Genomic DNA, 13,749 nt, shown 5'->3' on the forward strand with positions numbered 1-13,749 from the left:
GAAAAGTGTATTCCATCAGGATGGTAAAAACCTAGAATACCACCCTCCAAATCCACATGTCTGTAAGACATTCCATTCAAAACAGGCATAAACTTAGCAACAGCTCTATTAATATTCTTATGGATTTTTTCAAAATGCCTCCATTCGGGGGAAAGCCAAATTAAACGAGGAATAATCTCCGAAAAGACTTAAGCCTCATACACACAATCAGATTTTCCGATGGGAAATGTGTGATGACAGGCTATTGGTGGAAAATCCGACTGTTTGTACGCTCCATCGGACAATTGTTGTCGGATTTTCCGCAGACAAATGTTGGATGGCAGGCTTTAAAATTTTCTGCGAACAAATGTCTGTCGTCGGATTTTCCTAGCGGACAAATGTCCAAAGTACAAACACGCATGCTCGGAAGAAAGGACGACCTGGAAGTGTTCGGTCTTGTAAATTAGCGCTCGTAATGGAGAATTAACATTCGTGACTCTGCAAATTATGAAATCTCGAAATGCAGCGCACATTCTCTTCTTCTTTAATGGGATAATAATGAAGCTGCTTTGCTGGTGATACTGATGGAGTTATGGCAAACTAATTTTCAAAGGCTTTTTTTTTTCTAGTGATATCAAGGATAATATTATTATGCTTGTTTTTTTTTTTTTTTTTTTTTTTTGCAAGTTACCACAACACCATTATCCTGTAGTTTTTAACCAGTTCCAGACCAGCCGCCACAGTTTTACTGCGGCGGGTTGGCTCGTCTGGGCCAATCAGCATAACCTTACGGCGGCTGCGCAGATTGGATTCGCTTCAGAACCGATCAGTCTCCAGGCCCATGATTTCTGGCCTGGACCTGCTGATCGGTCCTGGTGAATGAAATCCTCCCCTACAGGAGAAGTGATGTCATCTCTCCTCGTGGAAGTGGGGTTCCCAAAAACGCAGTGTTAGAGGGATCAGCCCAGATACCTGCTAGCACCTGCGTTTAGCCCCCCTGCCCAGCCCAGCCCAGCCCACCCAAGTGTAGTATCAATTGATCACTGTCACTTACAAAACAGTAAACAAATAACTGCAGTATTCACAGAGTCAGGCCTGATCCAGTTTTTTTTGTAGCGTTTGAATCAGTCGCTGACAGTCAGGTGCTTTTTTTCCTGTGAGTCTCAATATTGTACTAGTACATTTATAGGCCAAAATGTCAAGTCAAAGGTACAGTAGTGCAAAGGCCTACACGTTTCTGAGCATGACAGATAGTGAAGAGGAAGTCAGCCACCTTTCAGATTCAGGTTTGGAATATGAACCCGTAGAAAGCAGCGCACCCTGAAAGATGGCTCTGACGACAGAGTAGTGGTCCCTGCCAAGGTCAGGCGTACCCGACCCTGTCTTCTGCTGTCATTGAGGTGCAAAGAGATCTCGATCTGTTGTGAACTAAATCAATTTTTATGCTGGTCAATTCATCACTACTAATCCCCAGTTGTCCCTTGCCAGAGTTTGGAGACCTATTACGGTCTCTGAATTTAAGACCTTCCTGGGCCTACCCCTCCTCATGGGCATAGTTAAAAAAGTGAGTTGCGGTCATATTGGTCCACTGACCCGATTCACCATATGCCCGTGTTCTCTGCCTCCATAACCAGGATACGATACGAGCAGATCTTGCAGTTCATGCACTTCAATGATAATGAACTCTGTCGTCCTCGGGGTGACCCTGGATACGATCGGCTCCACAAAATTCGGCCCCTCATAAACCACTTCAACCAGCAGTATGCAGCCTTGTTTACTCCCCTTCAAGTTGTCTGCGTTGATGAGTCCCTGATTAAGTTTTCTGGCTGCTTGTCTATCAAACAGTATCTTCCCAGCAAGCGTGCCAGATATGGGGTCAAGATGTATAAGCTCTGTGACAGGGCAACAAGCTATACATATAGTTTTATGGTTTACGAGGGAAAAGATAGTCACATGGAGCCAGAGAACTGCCCAGACTACATAGGGAGTGCTGGTAATATTGTGTGGGACTTGGTGTCCCCCTTATTCGGAAAGGGGTACTACTTGTACGTGGACAATTATTACACAAGCGTGCCACTTTTAGGTCACCTTTAGTCACCAATCAACGCCTTCTAAGGGAGTAAATTTTTAATTTCACTCCTCACTACCTATCACAGTTACAGAGGCCCTGAAATGTCCAGATAGCACAAATCTCCCCCAAATGACCCCATTTTGGAAAGTAGACACCCCAAGGTATTTGCTAAGAGTCATGGTGAGTCATGGTGAGTATTTTGCAGCTCTCATTTGTTTTTGAAAATGAAGAATAAGAAGAAAATTTTTTTTTTGTTTGTTTTTTCAATTTTCAAAACTTTGTGACAAAAAGCAAAACCTGCAAAATACTCAACATGCCTCTCAGCAAATAGCTTGGGGTGTCTACTTTCCAAAATGGGGTCATTTAGGGAGGAGTTGTACTATCTTGGCATTTTATGTCCTTTGAAACTGTGATAGGTAATGAGAAGTGAAATAAAAAATTTACCCCCTTAGAAATCCTGAAGGCGGTGCTTGGTTTTCGGGGTACTGTACGCGGCTAGGCTCCCAAAAAGTCTCACACGTGAGGTATCCCCATACTCAGGAGAAGCAGGAGAATGTATTTTGGGGTGTAATTTCACATATAACCATGGCACAAGTGAGTAATATATAATTTAGTGACAACTTTGTATAATATTTTTATTTTTTTTGTCATTTTTCAGTGACTTGTAACAAATTTCCTTGGGGTGTCTACTTTCCAAAATGGGGTCATTTTGGGGGGGGGGGGGTGCTGCCCTGACATTTTAGAACCTCCAAGAAATGGTAGTCATAAACTAAAACAGAAAATGTACCCTAGTTTGTAGATGCTATAACTTTTGCGCAAACCAATAAATATACGCTTATTGACATTTTTTTTACCATTTGAATACATTTTGGCCTAAATGTATGACTAAAATTGAGTTTATTGGATTTTTTTTATAACAAAAAGTAGAAAATATCATTTTATATTGCAAAAAATAAAAATTGCAGAGGCAATCAAATACCATCAAAAGAAAGCTTTATTTGTGGGAAAAAAAAGGATGCAAATTTTGTTTGGGTACAGCATTGCATGACCGCGCAATTACCAGTTAAAGCAGCGCAGGGCCAAATTGTAAAAAAGTACTCTGGTCAGGAAGGGGGTAAATCCTTCCGCAGCTGAAGTGGTTAGGATCAAAGATACAACTATGTTGGTGTCCCTTGTTAATTTTACATTGTATTTTTTAAAATGTAACTGCCTACTCCCAAACTGTCATTTGAAGTAAAACACATAGCCAAGTATTATTCTACACAATTTTTTTATTGTGCATTAAAAAAAAAGAAAACAAATAAAATTAGACATGCTATCTGCCAATAGAACTTAACCAAAAAGTGCATTCTGTGCATCCAAAAATATAGAAAATATACCAAATCAAATCATTATTCAACCAAAAAATAAAATAAAAGCCACATGCATGTGTCCTACTTCTTAATATAGGGGGTCAACAATGCCAAGAGTTGGTGAAAGCAGGTGTCAATCATCCGGAGATAATTCTGAAAATCATCTGGATTATTCTCCTGGAGCTCCCACAGCAAAGGCATATGACATAATTGGTCATGATTAATAAAGCAACCAATTTTTGGTCCAAGAAATCCTTCTCCTCCTGTTCCTGGACTGGACTTGGGTCAAAGCAATAGCTCCAAGGCCAATAATAAATAACACGTTATCTCCCCCGATTCCGCAATATGGCTGGTTGAACAATGGCCATTCAGAGACGAAATAAAAAGCATGAAATGAAAAGCGCAAAATGAAAAGCGTGAAATGAAAAGCGCAAAATGAAAAGCGCAAATAAACTCGCCAAACTTCTACTAACATGAAATTAGCAGAAGAAGTCCAAAGGGTGGTGCTAAAGAGCTGAAAAACCACATAGTACGTCATTACGTTCGTGTTTGTTGGTCTAAAATTCCTTGCCATTTGTATGCAAGACAAGTTCCTGGCCAACGCCTTTCGGACAAAAGTCCGAGGTTTTGTCTGCGGAAAATCCGATCATGTGTACGAGGCTTAAGACACAATTAGGAAGTACATTATGAATGCACATCAAATCAGATTTAATACAGGAGATTATGTCTAAAGTCTTGCGGAGACCAAGGTAGTTTCCAGCCAAATGGAAGATAATAAGTTAGGAACAGGCCATTGTAAGTACAATAAAGATAACACTTTATGTAACTCAATCCATTTTAGGCCGCGATGCCCGTAACCAATATATGGCAAAGTGAGATGTAGGTAAATCTAAATTGGGACAATAACAGCGAAATTAAGCTCTTCTATGAGCCCAATATACATAAGTATGTTTGATGATCCAAGTAATGAATTGAGAATCTGAAATTCAAATAAAAACATTAGGACGAACATAAGAACTGTAGCATTTAGACTTACACCTACCAATATTTTTAATAACAGATTATGAAAAACCTAAATTTGCAGCAGCAGTAGGAGCACCAATACAGAAAGAGTGTGAGGAAATTGGAAGGTGGTCAAGCTTTAAACTATGGAGACATCTGTTCAAAACAGCATTAAATTGATAAATCGTCAAAGGGTCACTATTTGCATGAATAACGAATTGCTTATCAGAAGGTAGCCGCAACGCTAAGTCATTCTGAGTCAGAGATACTGCACATATAGACATATTTACGTGCTTGTGGATGGTAACGCAGCAGCCACGACCAAATTGATCAGTTTTGCTCTTGCGTAACAACATGCGAAGAACCCCTGAATGCAGAACCACAGAAGAAAGCAGGGCATCTGCCCCTGAAGAGTGGTATTATCCACGAAATGCGTCAGGCTGTTAGGATGCATTCTTATGCCTACTGATAGGAACCTACTTAGACTCATCATCTATAACCAAATGATCATACTGTTTTTCTTATGATTAATTAAACTGCATAATGCCCTTTAGATGATGTGTACATATATGAATTTGCAATAATTCATTTTATCCATATTAAATCTCTTGTCAATTGTATATGCCATCCATTTGATATGTACATGTAAAGTATTTATGAGGTGTACACCATGTATGTGTGTGTATACATATTAAACCTTTTCTACTATGTGCATGTATTGTCAGACGCAATGTGCCAGTTAAATATACTTTCAAATTATTTCACACCTACGAATCAATAGACTAATTCAAAGTCCCACCTTCCTTTTTCTCATAGAAGAAAGCAGAAGACCCGAATCAGCAGTTTGACTAGGAGGAAGCAGCTCAGAGATCCTAAAAGAGCCATAGAAACATAAGCAAAACAGTTTAAACAATAACGATTCAAATGGTGAAAAAACATACAACCTTAGTAGCAGAGCATATCTTACATAATATATCTCCAGTAATTGGCAATCTCTTATCAGGTAAGCTGTATTTTTTACAATAGCCCTTTAAAGCTTGTTTTACTGAAAAAAAAACTAGAGCAGGAAGAGTAACCTTGTATATTCCTAAAAAAAAAGACACTCCTGCTAATGTCTTTACAATATGAGAATAAGAGTATTTACTAGCCATTAAAAGATTTAAAAATGCCAATACTAAATCTTCTGTAACGCAGTCATTCGATACTTTGCGATACCGCAAAAAAGAACACCACTGATTCCACACAGCTTCATAACATGCCCACGTGGAGGGAGCCAAAGAATTTCGAATAGCAATCTTCACAGGAATCATATCAGTTTCCATAAATGCGGAGGACACAATAGTTCGATCTGGTCTGCATTTGGAACTAATTCCCGAAATCTGCCCATCTGTTGACGAGACAACGAGTATGCAATGAGATTATTAATGCCCGGAACATATTTAGCCTTTATCCATATATTCAATTCTAAACATTGAAATACCAAATAACGAAGAATAGAAATAACCAGAAGTGATTTGGAAACCAAACCGGTAATCGCAAAAACAACCCCTTTATTATCTGAATGCAATAGAATTCTCTTATTTTTAAACTGTTTTCCCCAAAGTTTAAAAGATACGATAACAGGAAACAACTCCATAAGGACAATATTAGTAGTAAGACCCTTATCAATCCAAGAAGAATGCCATCTATTCACTGACCAGTGACCCTGCCAAAAAGCCCCATATCTGCAAGCTCCAGAAGCATCTGTAAAAAGATTAAGAGCAGATGCGACACAAAAAGGGGTTTTCCATAAAGAGCATCTATTAAAAGAATATAAAAAATTGTGTCAAATCAACAAATCAGTACCAATGTCGGCAGTGACCCTAATAAAATGTCTAGGAGAAGTAACTTTATAAAGCCGTTTTGAGAATATTCTTCCCATAGGTATCACTCTAGAAGCAAATGCTAACAAACCTAATCATGATTGAATCGTCTTTAATTGAACCTTCTGTTTAGATAAAATAAAATCCAACATCAGCCTGGTACAATTTTTTCCATAGCCACAGTGTCAGTTTGAACACCTAGAAATTCCCAACATGTGGTCGGGGAAACAGACTTCTCAGGAGCTAATGGAACCCCGAAAAAAACGACAAGTCATCTGAAATTCTGTGAAAATATATAAACAATCTAAAGAATCAGCCTTACCTATGAATAAAAAATCATCCAATTAGTGTATACAATTATAAGAACCCAAACGATGCATAACCACTCATTCTATAAATAACGAAAAAAGCTCAAAATAATGACAGGAGATAGAACACCCCATTGGTAAACACTTATCAAAGAAGTACTTCTCATCAAAAACAAAACCCAACGGACTGAACGCAGACGGATGTATCGGCAACAGACGGAAAGCAGATTTTACGTCAGCTTTTGCCAATAAAGCAGAATTACCAACAGCTCGAATTTTAACCAAAGCATCCTCAAAGGAGGAATAAGATACAGAACACATAGCAGAATCAATTTCATTGTTTAAAAAAAAACCATCAGGAAAAAATAAATGATGTATAATACGGAAAGAGCCAGGTTCCTTTTTTGGAATAATCCCCAAAGGAGAGACCCTAAAATTAGTAAACGGAGGATAATCAAAGGGGACGGCAATTCTCCCTTCCTCAAGCTCTTTGTCAATTTTAACCCAAACAATATCTTGATGTAAATCAACTGAAGCTAAATTTTTAAAAACTACGCAACCTATACCGGAAAAGGAAGGTAAAAGAAAACCATAACGAAATCCATTAATTAGCATGTACGCTTTCTTGAAATCTGGGTACAGATGAAGCCATGGTAACATGTTTTCCAATACCACTCGAGTTACCGCTTTTAAGAAAATTATCCCTCAAAGCGAAGTGAATGTTGACCTATTTTCTTAAAGCAAGGAACAGCCGAGTGCGGCCCTGCACAATGAGCACATTCGTGCTTTTATCTACAATTGGCAAGCCATTTACACTGACCTTCGTTAAAATTAAAACATAATCCTTTATGAAAAGGTCCAGCAATAGGTGTAGTAGGTTTAATAAATTGTTTCTGCGGCAACAATAGATTAAACCACAGGCCTACATCTTTCATGTATGTATTTTAAAGACTGGTGTATAGAAAGCTTTTGCCGGAAAGACTCATCATAAAAAAAAAAAAAAAAAACAGGAAAGACCTGGAAAATTCTTATACGCCTCAAAAATGATTTCTGCATGTTGGAATAGACCACTGCATAACTCTGGACGCTGCTCTCCCATAATACTTGCATATATGCAAAAGACTTGTAACCAATTGTTGAAATTACGAGGAACTGACCTGCGCCTATCATCCTCAAATTTTTCTCCATCTTTTTTTATCAAGCCTATTGTCCTTAATAAAGGGCAATAATGAAAGTAATTCAATATATTCTCTTTTCCATATCTTTTCTTTAATTGTAACATTTAAATGGAAACCTAAAGGCGACAATTCGCATGAAAGAACTTCTTTCATACATGCTTCTGGTATAAGAGATGCAGATTTATGAGAAGGCCCCGCAGACATAGCAGGGGCAGACAACAAAACACTTTGGATTATAGGAGAATCTACAGCATTATGTACATTTTCTCTTCATACAGAAGCTAGTCCTGACGGATTAGATGGATGAAGCACTACAGAAGAAGAAGGCAATAATTTAGACAATAAACTCAACATAAATAAGGCAAATTCCTGTAAAATGGAGGCATCAAAAGACTCACCTCTGGATACTTGCAAATTTGACTGCGAAGGGTTAACAACGCTTTGTGGAATCAGATCTGCAGCCGTGGAAACATTAGCAGACATATTACTTTATGCATTGCCGGTTGCCATAGGCATATCAGACATATCTACTAATAGCTCTCCGGTAACTGAAGGATATAGAGAGGGTACCCCCAAAAGAGTGGGACTTTAATGACAACAGCACAGAAATAAACAATAATAAAATTATTAAAGTTCAAAATGTACAATATGATATAATAGATTCAAAAAAAGCACAATATACATAAATACAGAAATCAAAACCACTAAAAACAATGGTGTCAATGGTGGTGATTCACATAGATTGTCCAGACGGCCCGATGCGTTTCGGGACTATAGAGGCGTCCCTTCATCAGGGGCAAGTCATAGAACAGGATCACACCAAAGAGCGTCACCATAAAGATCTCAGTGCTGGAACAGTGGCGGCGCCTATAACGCGAATCAACCAACTCGAAGTCCAAAGGACAAAGAGGTAGGTAGTGGGTCCACACTCATCCACCCCAGTTGCACTGACCAAAAGGGCCCACATGTGAGATGTCAAACTGTGATTTCACTACAGAGCGCAACCAAGATCTCCGTCAAATTCACCGGACAATGGAGGATGGCTTGTGATCTGCAACAGAGAATGTATGGGCAACCACTTCAGATAATTCAAACTTTTCCACATATGTCTGCTCTGAATGGTGGCGAATAGGACGGGGATCTCTGGCACTCAGGATTGCCACACTGCAACTCTATTATAAAAAGATATGTGGAAAAGTTTGAATTATCTGAAGTGGTTGCCCATATATTCTCCCTTGCAGATCACAAGCCATCCTCCATTCTCCGGTGAATTTGACAGAGATCTTGGTTACGCTCTGTAGTGAAATCACAATTTGACATCTCACATGTGGGCCCTTTCGGTCAGTACAACTGGGGTGGATCAGCGTGGATGAGTGTGGACCCACTACCTACCTCTTTGTCCTTTGGACTTCGAGTTGGTTGATTCGCGTTATAGGTGCCGCCACTGTTCCAGCACTGAGATCTTTATGGTGACCCTCTTTGGTGTGATCCTGTTCTATGACTTGTCCCTGGACAATCTATATGAATCACCACCATTGACACCATTGTTTTTAGTGGTTTTGATTTTTGTATTTATGTATATTGTGCTTTTTTTTAATCTATTATATCATATTGTACATTTTGAAGAAAAATTTCTTATTGTTTATTTCTGTGCTGTTGCCGTTAAAGTCCCACTCTTTCGGGGGTACCCTCTCTATATCCTATTCAAGGGATGTTGGAAACCTCTATGGTTTAGTTGGATGTTCATCATTTTTTAGTTTCTGGTAACTGAAGGGTTAACTTCCATTAAATCTGTAGCTGAGCATTGCATAATGTCATCATAGAATCTCGTATTTACAGATTGTTTTCTACCATTTTTCTTTTGACTTTTTTTCTTCTTTTCCATTCCAGGATCTTTACACTCCGATGGGGATTCGAACCTGCGTGGCCTCTTGCAGGTCCTCTTTGATATAGCCATCGGCCGTACTGCGCATGCGCCATCTTCAGAGACCGGAGAATATCCAAAATCATTACAGCCATCTCTGAATGAAGCATCTTGCGTCACGGGGTCAATGGGCAGTTCCCAATAGGAGGAAGAGGCCGTCTCAGCAGCAGCAACATCCAAAGGCATAGGTGGGAGGACAGCAAAAAGAGAGCCATGGATGAATGAAGGAGGCTGAGAAGCTGAAGCAGCTGGAGGGAAAGCCATGTATGCTGTAGATGAAGGGGAAGGTAGAGAGAGACACAGCCATCGTTTGCCGCCATCAGATTAAGCCCGCTCCATCATCTGGCGCAACAACGACTCCATGGTACAGCTGTAGATGTGCTTCCTTCTTCTGATCCCCACCGACTGCACTGCTAATGATGCATTTTTTTCCTTTTTTAGATCCCTGCTCGTGCCAGGACCTTTGTAGACCTTATAAGCCAATCATAGGTAAATAATTACAACTGCTATAAACTGGTTTAAACTGTAATTTTATTTCTCTACCAGCATCCCATATGTGGTGGGCAGGGACATTTCTTGCCCCACCCCCACTTTTATTTTTGCAGTGGTCGATGAATTATGTTAATGTGCAAATAACAATCCATCTGATGAAAAAAACAATGTATTGTGTAATCTTCTGACGTTCTAAGCAGCTAAATTTTAGACTCACCGGAAATCCAGGCTGCTCAATTAAGTGCACCAAATGCGCATATAAACCACACTGGGAAAGGCTTGTATGTCCTCTGGACATACATTTTAGACTATATGGTTTTCTTCCTTTTTGGATGAATCCTGAGGTCCAATTTCTCAGACGATTGGGGTTTAGAACTTACCAGAGGACATACAAGCCTTTCCCAGGACTAATGGTTTACTTTGCTGCACTTAATTGAGCAGCCTGCATTTCCGGTGAGTCTAAAATTCAGCTGACTGAAACGTCAGAAGATTACCTGATACATTTTTTTTTTTCATCTGATGGATTGTTTATTTGCACGTTAATATAATTCTCCAACCACTGCAAGATTGAATATATTGTTTATCTGAGGTGAAGGTGATGAGGTGAAGCTTCACTTTGCAAAGAATACCCAATCACATGCAAGGAAAATGAAAAAAAAAACAACATTTGTGCTTGCAACTTATATGAAGAATGAAGAGCTTCCCCTTGTTTACTAAGCTCTGGAGCAAAATTCCTTGCAGAGTGCACCTGCACTTGCAAGGTTCACAGTCTATTTGCCTTTAGTAAATCAACTCCTGTGACTTTCAGATACCTATCCCAGTGGCGTCACTAGGGTCGGTGTCACCTGGTGCAGTAAAACATGGTGTCACCCTCTCCCCCGGGGAATGGATGGAGCTGGGATGGAATCAGGGGAATGGGTCGTGCTGGGATAGGGTGGTGGATGGAGGCAGAATGTGATCGGGGGGTGGATGGAGCTGTAATAGGATTGGGGGGATGGATGCAGCCAGGATGGGATCAGGATTGGATGGAGCTGGGATGGAATTAGGGGAATGGATGGAGCCAGGATGGAATTAGGGGAATGGATGGAGCCGGGATGGAATCAGGGGAATGGATGGAGCTGGGATGGAATCAGGGGAATGGATGGAGCCGGGATAGGGTGGTGGATGGAGCCAGGATGTGATTGGGGGGTGGATGAAGCTGAAATAGGATCGGGGGAAGGATGGAGCCAGGATGGGATCGGGGGAATGGATAGAGCTGGGATGTGATCGGGTGGTGGATGGAGCGGGGATGGGATCGGGGTTGTGAATGGAGATGGGATGGGATGGGGGGTGTGGATGGAGACAGGATAGAATCAGGGGATAGATGGAGCTGGGATGGGATGGGGGGAGGGATGGATGGAGCTGGGATGGGGTGGATGGAGCTGGGATGGGATTGGAGGGGTGGATGGAGCTGGGATGGGTTGGGGGTGGATGGAGAAGGGATGGAATCAGGGGATGGATGGAGCTGGGATGGGATGGGGGTGAATGGAGCAGGGATGGGATCGGGGGGATGTATGGAGCTGGGATGGGATGGGGGTGGATGGAGCTGGGATGGGATCTTTGATTTTGGGGGGTTAGGGGGGAGAGGAATTGTGCTGGGTGGGTTAAATGTCAAATCTGCCCCCCTCCTTTTAGCACAGGTCATTTCTAACCCAAAAAAACCCTAGTACATACCTTCAACCCTCCATCCCTAAAATTACTCCTGGCAGCATAGATATCCTGTCCCCCTCCTCTGCAATGCTTCGGCCCCAGGCAGGTGCTATGGCACCCTGTCCCTCTTTCTCCTCCTCGGCTCTTCTTCCTGGTCTGTATACATGAAACGTCAGAGCCGAGGAGGAGGTGGCTATAGTCTGGTCTGCAGTGAGTGCAGCCAGCAGGGAAAGAATTGATTGTGGCGTGTGGGACAGTCAGTGTCAGAATCCAGGCACCTCTGTCTCTGCCTCACTCCCTCCTCCACCACTCTCCCCGCACATCGCATGCAGCTGAAGAGATCTGGAAGGAAAGGAGAGAGCTGCGGCGCCTATGCCAGTCTCAGCCTGGTGTCACCCTCTGACAAGTGTCAGAGGGTCCGCACTGCCCCCCCCCCCACCCCCGCTAGCGATGCCACTGACCTATCCCAGGAGGCAGTGGTGAAAAACAGTAAGGAAGCGCTTTCCTGAAGCATCAGAAGCTGGAACTGAGGTAACTATGTTTATTAATTTATTTAGAAGCATATTTATTTTTACATTGCCTTTGCAGGATATTTGAATTTGTGGGGTGGGGAACGGACCTTCCATTTTTCATGGTAAAAATGCTACACTCCTTCATCCACTAGTTGTCTAAGATACACAGCATTTTTCTATCTACATGACATTAAGTAATCTACTTCTATAGACCTGAAAGTGTCTATAAGCCCTGCACTAATCTCTTCCTATGCAGTTTATTCATCAGCTCCCTGTTTTCTCTATCAAAGCCAAAGCACATTGTCAATATGACTGCTGTGATCTCACCCTTTTTATTGAGAGGGGTGGCTTATCCAAAAGCAAAGCCCCCTTATTGTCCCTTCTAAGCTTGGTTACCTAAGTTCAAAGGCCAGGCAGTCCATTAGGGCTACTATTCTGACTCCAATTGTTGTAATAGTGACAATCCCTTCCTGAGACGTATCTGCCTTGCCTGTATATAGCAGAGACAATCTTTGTCAGATAGGTAACTCATCAAACACTTGAAATCCACAAATGGCTTTATTACATGCAGAACACAGTGGCATTACAATAAGATGCGTTAGACTTGATATAGAAATGTTTTAGGTGGTCTAAAAGGAGCATTGGCTTTCCTAGTCCAATTGTGTGTGTCTTGTGGGGGGGTTACAGAAGCCCACATAGAGGAAAAGGAAATTACCTCACAAGAAAGGGAAGGTAATACAGAAAATAACAAAATAACATGCAATACAATAAAAAATAGCCAAATAAAAAAAATGTAACCAGAACAGCATAGGCTGTATACACAAATACAACTTTTGTATGCAGCACCGTTATGCCCTGTACACACGATAGGATTTTCCGACGGAAAATATTCTATGGGAGCTTGTTGTTGGATATTCCGACCGTGTGTAGGCTCCATCGGACATTTTCCATTGGAATTTCCGCCACACAAAATTTGAGAGGTGGTTCTCAAATTTTCCGACAACAAAATCCGTTGTCATAAATTCCGATTGTGTGTACACAATTCCGACCCACAAAGTTCCATGCATGCTCAGAATCAAGCAGAAGAGCCGCACTGGTTATTGAACTTCCTTTTTCTCGGCTCGACGTACGTGTTGTACATTACCGCGTTCTTGGCGTTCAGAATTTCCGTCGGAAAAAAAACATGGATTTTGTTGTCGGAAAATCCTATCGTGTGTACAGGGCATTACTGTGATAAATTCCCACATTATTTTGCCAGGTCTGCAAACATTAAACATGCAGGATTCGCTATGAACTCATGCTAGTGGCATACCTCAAGCCTAATATGCATACCCAATGCAGACATTTCAGACATTTTGCAGACAATGCAGACATTTTCAG

General features: G+C 41.2%; 1 pseudogene; it reads right to left on the minus strand.

Moving 5' to 3' along the window:
* The window catches only part of LOC141109833 (fish-egg lectin-like), a 50,311-nt pseudogene extending 42,076 nt beyond the window's left edge, over window positions 1–8,235 (minus strand).
* Between the last annotated feature and the right edge of the window lie 5,514 nt (window positions 8,236–13,749).

Source organism: Aquarana catesbeiana, linkage group LG10 (genome assembly GCF_042186555.1).
Source record: "Aquarana catesbeiana isolate 2022-GZ linkage group LG10, ASM4218655v1, whole genome shotgun sequence".
Lineage (NCBI taxonomy): Eukaryota > Metazoa > Chordata > Amphibia > Anura > Ranidae > Aquarana > Aquarana catesbeiana.